General features: G+C 45.7%; 1 protein-coding gene across 6 annotated transcripts in view; it reads right to left on the reverse strand.

Annotated features, from left to right (window-relative positions):
• Positions 1-8331, reverse strand: part of LOC121588069 (PDF receptor) — a 29733-nt gene extending 21402 nt beyond the window's left edge. For 2 of the 6 annotated variants that reach the window (XM_041905612.1, XM_041905611.1), the window contains exons 1-3: positions 8122-8330; positions 7919-8033; positions 5832-7849 (exon numbers count right to left, since the gene is read on the reverse strand). The gene's annotated coding sequence lies outside the window, so the exon portion shown is untranslated. Of the gene's footprint in view, positions 1-5831; positions 7850-7889; positions 8034-8121 lie in introns of all 6 variants that reach the window. The other 4 variants (XR_006004149.1, XR_006004150.1, XR_006004151.1 and 1 more) reach the window with 4 other exon arrangements.
• Between the last annotated feature and the right edge of the window lie 1960 nt (positions 8332-10291).

The raw sequence follows: 10291 nt of genomic DNA on the forward strand, positions 1-10291 counted from the left end.
CTGGTTTGGTTGGGCAAATGCCTAAACCAACCAATCCTGTCGGCGGCATCATCATCATCACCGTCGAAAAGGGGGTGGCCGTGGGCGGGTTGCTTAATTTCTAAGAAGCTGAAACCGGTCGGTATCGAGTAGTTTAATTTGATTTAATCATGGAATGCCTAAAGTGAGCGGTCTATCATCTGTTTGCCCTTTTGTCCGCTTAGCGGCAAGCGGGTAATAATTGTGTTTAAAAACATAGCCCTTTTTGTGAGCGTGTGTGTGGACGAACATATCGTATTAATAAATTAACATTTCATTAGCACAAACGCATGTTGGGGGTCTTTTGGGGAACCGGTGCTGGGAGGACGCATCGGATAACGCCGGGTTAAAACAGTCCCAGCTGGAGAAGGTTAGACAAACTTTCAAATCAAATCGACTCGCATGGAGTCGTATCGATCAGCGGGGGTGTTTCTGTTGGGTTGTTTCTCCAACCGTCTTCACCTTTCCCCAGCTTTGTTCATATGGTTTTGAACAAAAAATGCCACAAAGTATGTCTGATACAAAACTAACTGCCCCATCTCGCCATCATGGGAGAGCAAAAATGGTGCCCATCCTTTGTTCAGGAAGGGACGTAAAGCCAACACGGTTTTGTAAACAAAAAGTACACAAGAAATCATACCAAATGATTTTGCTTTTTCTAGCGCTGTACTGCTGCCCGCATGAGGCTGAACTTTTGGCAAAACCATTTTGATTGCTTTTGCCTCTGCACTGTGCAAATGTGAACCCTGGTCTAGTCTGGCTGCCTTGCCGGCTTCGGCACTAGTCAGCCGCTACGTGCTTGCCGAGCCAGTCCAATATCAGCGCACCGTTACAGTCGGATGAGAAGTGGATAACAAGTACACAATGCGCGCTGAGAAGGTAGAACTGTTGGCTGTAAAAATAATAATAATGTACTTAGCTATTTACTTTACTCCGTGTGCTGGGAATGCTATGCGAAACATAGCGTGATAGTAAAGAGTTACGGTGCAACGGGGTGCGAGACGATAGTTTGAAATGGGAGAACATAAAAAGCTTTCTCCGTTTATCTCATTCTGTATCCGATGTTCCCGCTTTTGTTTGATGTTAAATCGTATTATTCATTATATTATTCAAGTTGTTGTATATTTGCTGTGTGAGTAACAGTTTTATGTCGACTAAGAATAGATGGAAATAAAGAAATACGTTCAGAAATGCTTTATGGCTCAGGGTAAGCATTTTAACATTTCGAGGTTAACAGAGAAAGTTGACCAATAATTAATTCTGTCGAAAACAGAAAGACTTTCCAGGTTAGACGTCCTTATATGTATTTTGAATTTGTAAGTGAATTGGAAAGGACTCTAAGGGTAGCTTGGACAGCAGACATTCCCATGATGTGGCAGCCATCCAATCCGTTTTGTATGAATTTCCAAGATTCCAACAGTTCAAGTTTAAAAGACCAAGAGCCGAATCATGGAATTTGCTCTATCTGCGTGGCGTACGCAAAGACTTATTTACTGTGTATGTTATTGTGCCTATATGGAGATGTTTATGTCCTTGTCCTGTCTTCCTAAACCAGGCATCATCCCTACTACATGCTCTATCATTGTCGCTTCGATTAGAGTATCAGTTTCGGCTTTTGTTCAGGTTACGAATTCCTGAACCACATTCCTTATTGAGTTTTTGTCCTGGATTCTTCTTTGACCTAGAGCGAATTAGTAATTTGTACGCGTTGCAAATTTGGCATCTGTTCACATCATCTTTGGCATTGTCTTGTTTTCCATTGTACCTTCAATGATTGACTACAGAGTCCTGAGAATGTGAAAACACCCTCGCGTAAATGGCAAAGACTGTTCATTTCTCGATCCCACCCACACTAAACCGTAGTCGTTGGGCTTTCGGTACTGATGTGCACTTAGCTCTGCAGACTATTTACATGTATTTTGTTTCTGTTTCTTTTATTCAAATTTAGATAGATGTTGCACATCATCCTGATATTGAAAAGGTAACGTTCACATATTCCTCAGAAAAGAGATTTTCAGAATTCGATGTATTTAATTTCACACCTTTGTTTGTCTGAATTTTGATTGGTTAATTTCGTTGCTCGTGGCTTAGGCAATGTGGTTGTGCTAATTTCTTGAAGATGGTTTATTGCTACAATGTTTGAATCTTATAAGCAAGGCCCAAATCTATGAAAATGTTTCAGCGCTTGGTTTTTAATGGCCACTTTTTGAGATTTTTCTACAAAACTTTTATTACAAAAATTGTGCGCTGACTAATTATAATATCATGGTTATTAGTTTCTATTTGTAAATTTGTTTGCTGATGCAGTAAATAAAAAAAAAACAAAACATTGGGTCCCTTCACGATGCTAGTCAGTTTTGTGTATGGAGTTTGACAGTTGGAGGCTGAAATCATGTAAACACTCCATACAAAACCACACATAAAACTAGCCTGCAAATTTAGTCTAGATTATTCTAGCCTCAAAGCTAGCATTAGATTGGAGTACCTGCTCGAAAAATGGCAAAACAAGGTGGTGTTTACGTTTATCCCAAGGTGCATTCAAGAGATCTGGTGATGGAATATAACCAAATTTGAACATCACTTTTTGACAAGATGGGTGAAAATGTTTGTTCAAACATGCTTTCTGGAGGCTTGACGAATACACAAAACACTCTTAAAATCTTCATTCAGAAACAGAAGCGATAAAAATCAGCCTTCTAAATTCATACACCTTGGAACAAGCCCACCTGTATATTATAACCACATAGCTGCTCGAAAACTGCTATAAAATGCAAACGCCGACAGGCTGAAATTTCAGCCTACGAACTTAAAACGGAAAGGGCCCCATTGACAGTTTGTCCACACAAGCTAGCTTGAAATCTTCCCCCAAACATTTTCATATGAAGCGATGTATTTGCCTAAGCGACCGGTTTGAGTTCCCAAGGCTATAACAAAGAAATCAAGAATTCAAGACAACGCTCACATAAGACCAAATAATTCTACCCAAAATCATTTCAAACCTGTTGCTATACGGCAAACAAATTTAGCAATCCATTTTGTTATGTTTGACAACGAGTGATAACAAATTGGAAACATTAATAACAAAAAGCGGTTCCGAAGCGCATTTTACAACATTCCCGGCAAGCAAAATAAAATGAAAACTGCTACTGTTAAGTAATCATTTAATCAAAGATACACATCGCCCGCCGGAAAGCCGGATCGTCCTTGAGTCGCAGCAGAAGAACGGTGTAGGGGAGTGTAAAAATAAAATTTCGTAAACAACGAACACAAATGCTTTGGTCAATAGTTCATCCTTCTCCTGCACCACACGTCGGACTTCCTCCCGTGCGAAGGATGGCGGCAAAAATTGTGCGGGTATAAAAATAAGAAAGTACGATTTGTCAAACACAAATTGAAGATGTTGTAGAACCGCTGATTGCAAGATAAGAAAGCAGGTCAGCGGACCAGTATGGGGTGGGGTTTTTTTTCCAGCTGCTGTGTTCCCTCCTCCCATTTCCTCCACTTCGTTTTGTTGTTTCCTCTCACTCTCGCTGTGTGCAGTGTAAATTGTGTACTGTTTTCCTTTTTCCTTTACAGCACAGAGTCCACTTTCCTAGTACGGTTGAGCCACACACATTGCCAGAATTCACGATTTTCGGGCACCGATAGGGTACGGCCCAGTCAAGTGCAGCTCTGGCGACAATAACGCGGGCGGATGTGTATAGGTAACGAGCCATTTTTGCAACATTTTTCATTCCAAGTGTAATCCAATAGAAGTGCGCCAGGCTGCAAAAAGATGTTGGTGGGATGAAATCTGGAACGTACAAAGTCGACGGACGAACGCTTATCCACTGTCGCGAATCTTCATTCGTGGTGGTCGAAGGTTTTCGCGAATTTAACGTGCCGGATGTCACATGCAAGTGATCCCAACGACATGCAAAAGGCAGCCCTTTGAGCCCTTTGAAAAGGTTAAACGTGCCTAAATAATCGGACGTTTTGTCTTTTTTTGTTTTATCTTCTCCGCATTCGTGTCTCATGCTGTATATCTTTTCCACGAAAAAAAAAAAAAAAACAATCGGAAAAGTTCACAAGGGTGAGAACTTTGGCGTGTGTTGCAGAACGCATCCACTCTTTGCTAAACCGTCACCCGGCGGACGCGATGGAGAAGTTTCCCTCGATGAACGTATGTTACTGTTGTTATTGCTACAGTACGATTGCGACAAAACCTACGCGGTGTACGGCGGGCAGGCAGGCAGGCTCGTTAGATTCGTTACTCCTTTCTTTGTCTTTATCAGCTCAGAATTCACGTCAAGCGTAACCGAGGGTAATCCGGTACCGGCACGTACGTGGGCTGTCGCGCGCTCGAGCTTCAAGTGTCGAAGATGGATTTATTGAATTCTGACTCCATCGAAGTCGCGAGCAACGAGCGGCACAAGTGACATCTTCTGGGGCGGCCGGGTTTGAGCTGGAGGTATCTGCCTCAAACTCTCCCCCACTTTCCCACTGCATCCCTCGCGAGCCTCCTTGCGGTTGACATTTGCCTGGGACAGTTCGACATTCGGCAGGAGGTTTGACTGTATCAACACGCGAACCTGCGCTGGGCGGATGAGCCGTAGGGCACGATACGTCCCCACGCACGCAGTAACCCATGAAGGAATGCGGTCGTATTACCGCCGCTCCTGCAACCGCGCGCCCCAATCGAGCCACGCGAGAAGCGGCATTTTCGGCATGCTTGGGCCGGGGCCCGGGTAATCTTAAACGGTGCTGATAGCAACCGAAGTACGTATTACACGTACGGCGACGGCGTCGGTCACAAAAAGGGGAAGTAATCCTATCCGCCTGGCAGCGGTTTGCTTGGAAGTGCTAGGCAGCCAGTCCACCGAACAACGTTTGACGAGAATGTTTTCAGAGTTTAGGGGGGGGGGGTTTGAGGGGATTGAGTTTTGCGCTGTGCAAATGTCACAATTAACTGCACCGTGCGACATCACGGTGGGTCAGGAAGCGTACCGGGCGTGTACGTAACGCACGCTCTTCTCCAGCAGTTGTGTTGTGGCTTTGCTTTTACCCCGGGTGCGGTGTGCCAGTGTGCATCTGTGGTCGATCTGTGCCGGCCAATGATGATGATGAGGAGGAAGATGACGATGATGGTGATGATGAAGATGATAGTTGGCGCAATGGATGGCATTCCCTGTGTCTGAAATTGGATAAGCCCAGACGTTCCTAACCTCCGTAGCGTGTAGTGGATGTGTGTATAAGACGCACAACGCGCCCTTCCACCCTTCCCTTCACGTCCCGTGTGCACCCGGGGGCCGTTTATTGTTTTGTGCGTTACGAACCAAAACCACAGGTTTTAATTATGCAATCACAACAATCGCACGGCCTCGAATGCGGAGAATCACAGGAAGCAGCAACAGTCGGTTCTCGTGCTGGGGCCGGGAATGATCGTTGCCCCTTCCGAAAAGGGAAAAGAGACAGGCTGGGGTAGCGGGTGGGGCACAGATCAGTGTCACAAACGAATGCTGAACCGGGGGTACTTGCGAAACAATAACTTAAACCGACCGGTTAAGACATGCATACACCCTGCGCCCCCACCAGCTCCACCCATTTCCACCACCACCCATTGGGAGTGGCTTGGGGGTCCGGTATTTGGTATGGAAAGAAGATCCACAGCTGCACCATCCACCAGAGAGCCTTTGGTTCGTTCGCCGACGGGGGGAGAAAGGTAAGTTTTGCTAACGTATATTCTTGGGAAATTTTCCCATTATCATAAAACACCATAAAGACGCTAGCTATCATCAAAGCGGGTGGGTGGTTCCGTACGACCATCTACTAACCTGGCATCGGTCACCAATTAATAGCGCTTCACAAGTTTAGCGCATGGAACCGCTCGTGTCATCGCCGCTGCACAGCATTGCATCCTGGGTACGACGGGGGTCGTAGGTTGAGCGTGCTGCTAGTCCCGGTGTGTCATCACACACTACTACCATCGCAGCTCGTCATCTTCCACGCACAGTTCGCCTGTTTTTTTTTGCTCTCTTGTTGCTCGTGTCAATTTTTGCACCACACAGACTTAATAACTCTTCTGCGAAACAGTTACTTTTCGTTCGCTGCACACTACTGGTGCAACTTTCCCCGAGCGTCTGCAAATGAAGCCGCGGCCGCGTGATGATGGGTTTCGTGTGGTGTGAATTGCACTAGCCACCAGAGCGCCACGCGCTGGAAATGACCACTGAACCCACAGTCCTTTCTAGCCCACTTTCACACACTTCTTCGTACGCGCGCACTGTCTTCTAGCGAGGTTTGCACGTGCAATACGCTACCGTCCATGGCGGGATCGCTGACTTTCTGGCACAACTTCGCAAACCCATTTGCACCGCACTCTTTCGGTTTGCACGGATTTGTTTTTTTTTTCTTGCTCTTCTTTTACATCACCGCGATCACCGCCTACTGCCACTAAGAGCGCCCGCCAAACACTTTTGGAATGGAACCTTTTTTTCTTCTTCTCCCTGTGCTGCCCGGTTTTGCCTATTGGACACTCGAGATTTGTAATGAGAATCCTTTCGAGAGTGGCCTTTGCTTTCGCGCTTTCGTCGCGGCGACTGGTGGTGAACGGGTGAACTCGCGAGGCATGAGGGTCGGATTTCGATTCAACTACACCCGATCGGCTCGGACACGTTTCAGGCAATCCAGAGCAATAGTGGAACGTGCTTCACCAAACAATACACCGGAACATATAGACACACACACACATACACTCACACAATAGGGAGGAAATAAAACATCACAAAGCACGAATGGACCGTCGCCTTTGCGTGCCAAACCTGGAAAGTCCTTTGTCGTTGAAACGATGCGTGCGTGCGTGCGTGCGTGACAGGTACAGACGTGTGAAAGTCACAGTGTCACGGTCGTGGGTCACGAATTCAATCAAAGGTGTACGGGGGATGGCTGTTTTTTTCCTTCTTTTGGTAGCTTCAATTAACTAGCACTCGTGCACTACCACTCCGACGCGAAAACATCCGGAACGGGGTACCGAGGACGACGGCCAACGAACGACCACGAGAACCGGTGTGCTCGCGCTGACTGCCGGCAGCTGACTGACGGCGGACCTGGCGCCCGCAACACTCTCTATACGGTGCGACTGGTGATGGCAAACTGCCACCGCCGCCGCCACTGCTGCTGGTGGTCGTCATTCATCATCGTTCGCCGAACGAAGCAGCACAGCATCACTTGCAATTCATATTCGTAATAATCGGCCTGTGCGTTTGGCGATGTTCGGCTTTTCTCCTTACACGCAGCAGTGACGATCGGCTGCCGGGGCGCGAATACGATGCCGTGTTGCATGCCTTGGCAGGAACAACAAAAAAAAACCGGATCTGCTTTCCCGCGTGACACCGGAACAGGTTCGGGACGCGTTCGGAACGCGTTCGGGCGATTCGGGGCGAACGGTGTTCGGAGATGTTTCGCTTTTCCCGTCGCTTTTCTGCCGCTCCCAATGCAAGGTACGCGTCAGCGTCCTGCCATTGCTCCGGTACGCGAAAGTTCGCTGCAAAAGGTGCGGCGACAAGTTATATGCCGGTTACGACGATTCAGTGAACGGCTGGGAATAGTGAACAAGTTGAAGGTGGTGGTAGGGAGGGTACGAGGATGAGGACGTTTGTTGTTATAGTATTTTCCTGCTTCCCTTTCCCGATCGGGATGGACCGATCCTGGCCGGATTGAATGCGCTTTGGTTGACTGCCTCCCTTCCTCCCCCACACCATCCCACCGGCTGTACAGATGCCACAGGTTGATGGGAAAAGTTGAGCGATTGTTTTGCTAAGAAGCCGCCCGCTGACCTCTTTTTCTATTGATACTATAAATAAGGGAAAGGGTAGAAAAGAAGTTATAGTTACGCGCAGGGTTGCAAAAAATGGCCTCACACCATCCAGTTGGCTGTTGCAAAGGCTTTCCTTTGAAAGAAATAAATGCTGTTTTGTTCCAACGGTAGGCATGTCCATTGTAATTCTGATATGATTGATTTTGGACCGGAAAACACTCTAGGGACATCGTACAAAACAAAACACACCGAAATTTGTCATTCAAACGCAATAGGAAGTGAAAGGAAGAAGAAGCGGGAATACTTACAGGCACTTTCGATTTCGAACAAAAGTTTCCCCGCAAAGCAGCGATGTACGGAGATGAATTATTCAGCGGCGAAAAATATAAAGGAAAAACTTTGCCTCCAAAAACATGCCCACAGCCTACTCGCAGCATGTCTGGCATGTCTGGCCGGGGTTGTTTTTATGTTCGCACTAGATCGTTGCGCCAGCTGTCGTTGGTGTTTGTTGGCCACGAATTAGCAAAAATCGCCTTGTGCGATGAGGTGTGCACGTTGCCATGGGCAACATACGCTCACACAATGGGCGAATACCAACGAATTTTAGTAATCAGCATAAACATCTAGCTTCTTTCTTTCTGGCTTTGGATTTGTTGGTGTTTATAAATGCTGCAACATATTCGCCGTCCCCTGCGCCTGCCAACGTCTGTCTGTCGCGGTCACATGTCGCGCGGGCGGAGAAGTTGGTTTGTGGGTTTTTGTTTGTTTGTAAGATTTCCGGCCATGTTTTCCGCAGCTCCCACGGCAAAGTTGTGGACGGCTGCCCAACACCCAACTCTCGCTTGCCAAGAGTGCTTGCTATCACTTACACTTTGGTTGCTCTACCACGCTGAACTATAATACTGTTTGATCGGCATTTCCGTACCAACACTCCCTTCACCCGCGAATCACTTGCGCAAATAAACAGATCAGCGAGTTTTCCCTATAAAGTTTCGAGACATTCTGGCAATCGTGTTCGAGTGTCGCTCCTCTAGCTCTGCGCTCGCTCACAGTAGATGCATGGATAGCTAAATAAATTCTCCCGAGGGGGAAAGTGTGTTTGAAAGGCGAAGGTTCTGTCGATTCGATCTGCTTGTGCACCGGCGATGATCGTGTCGATGGTTGTTTGTTTCTGGGACAGGGAAGGAAACGTGGGATGGTCTGTGTTGATTTAACAATTTCAAGAAGCAGCTAGATAGGATGGAAGTTACTTTTGGACGTTCGCTCAAGGATGAAGCTTAAGGTTCTAATCCTTTCGGGATTTTGTGGTCGAAATTTAGCAAAGAGACATTGCTGCTCCTTTCCCCTAGGCGGGATTTAAATTAAATCTCATGCATTAAGACAATATTTTTACATTCAAGCGGTAATTTTTAAAAAAAATTAAAAATAAATAAAATAAAATAAACCTCTCATAACATAACGTACGTTTGTTTCAATTGAAGTAGCTTCATTGTTCCAATACTGCCGTTTCATCATCGAAAAGAGCAGAATAAAGGTATAATTAAAATTCCATAACAAAAATGCGTTTCATCATTCGGTTCGTCAGACGGCTTCTAACCGGCCCATAAAGCCCGAGGATGAAAGGGCGCCTCTTTACGGTACCGCTTATTGTAATGCGCTTTAATCGGTCCACAAGGCAGAGGGGGGAGGGGGGGGGGAAGCAATGAATGACGAGCTCACCACAAGAGGCACGTTCCGGTCGCGCGTTCATCAATAGCGGAAGCGGTGAATGTAATTTATTGCATTGCCACCGTAAACAAATATATAGAATGCAATTTGCATTGCAATGGTGGTGCAAGCTGATGAAATGTAATCGCTACCGTACAGATTGTAGCGGCCACACTACATCGTTTCGATAGCAGTGGAGGTAAACTGAATGAATAATACACAGTGCACAAGATAAGACATACCGAAACGGATACATCGGCCCAAATTACTGATGAATTGATACAATTAGAGTTTTCATTTGATTTGATAGGCAATTTGGTAGATAGTTGATATTTGTTTCTTGAATATACAGAACAATAAAAAAATTGCCTATTATATCGTGAATATTTCATTTACTACACACACAGCTTATCGTACCAGTTGCATGGGAATCCATTCATTAAGCTTTTAAGCTTACATTTACAATGCTTTTCCTTTCCGACGGCATTCCATTACTAGGAATCACTTCTTCGAACAATTCTGGCATATTAGTGTAAAAAGTCTAGCGTCATGCCCTTCTCATTCAAATTGGTTATTTTCAGCGACATAAAAAAGGGTAGTTTTAAGCTGGAATCAGGAACGTTTTTTTATATTTTAATCCGATAAGTATTTAATGGTAATTATTAGCGGTTATAGTATAATTAGTAGTCGAAGTAGTAAGGGCAGTGTGGTAGTAGTGATAGTAGTAATTATAGTAATAGTAGTAGTAATAGTAGTAAAAATAATAGTAGT

This window comes from Anopheles merus, chromosome 2R (genome assembly GCF_017562075.2).
Source record: "Anopheles merus strain MAF chromosome 2R, AmerM5.1, whole genome shotgun sequence".
In the NCBI taxonomy this organism is placed as follows: Eukaryota; Metazoa; Arthropoda; class Insecta; order Diptera; family Culicidae; genus Anopheles; species Anopheles merus.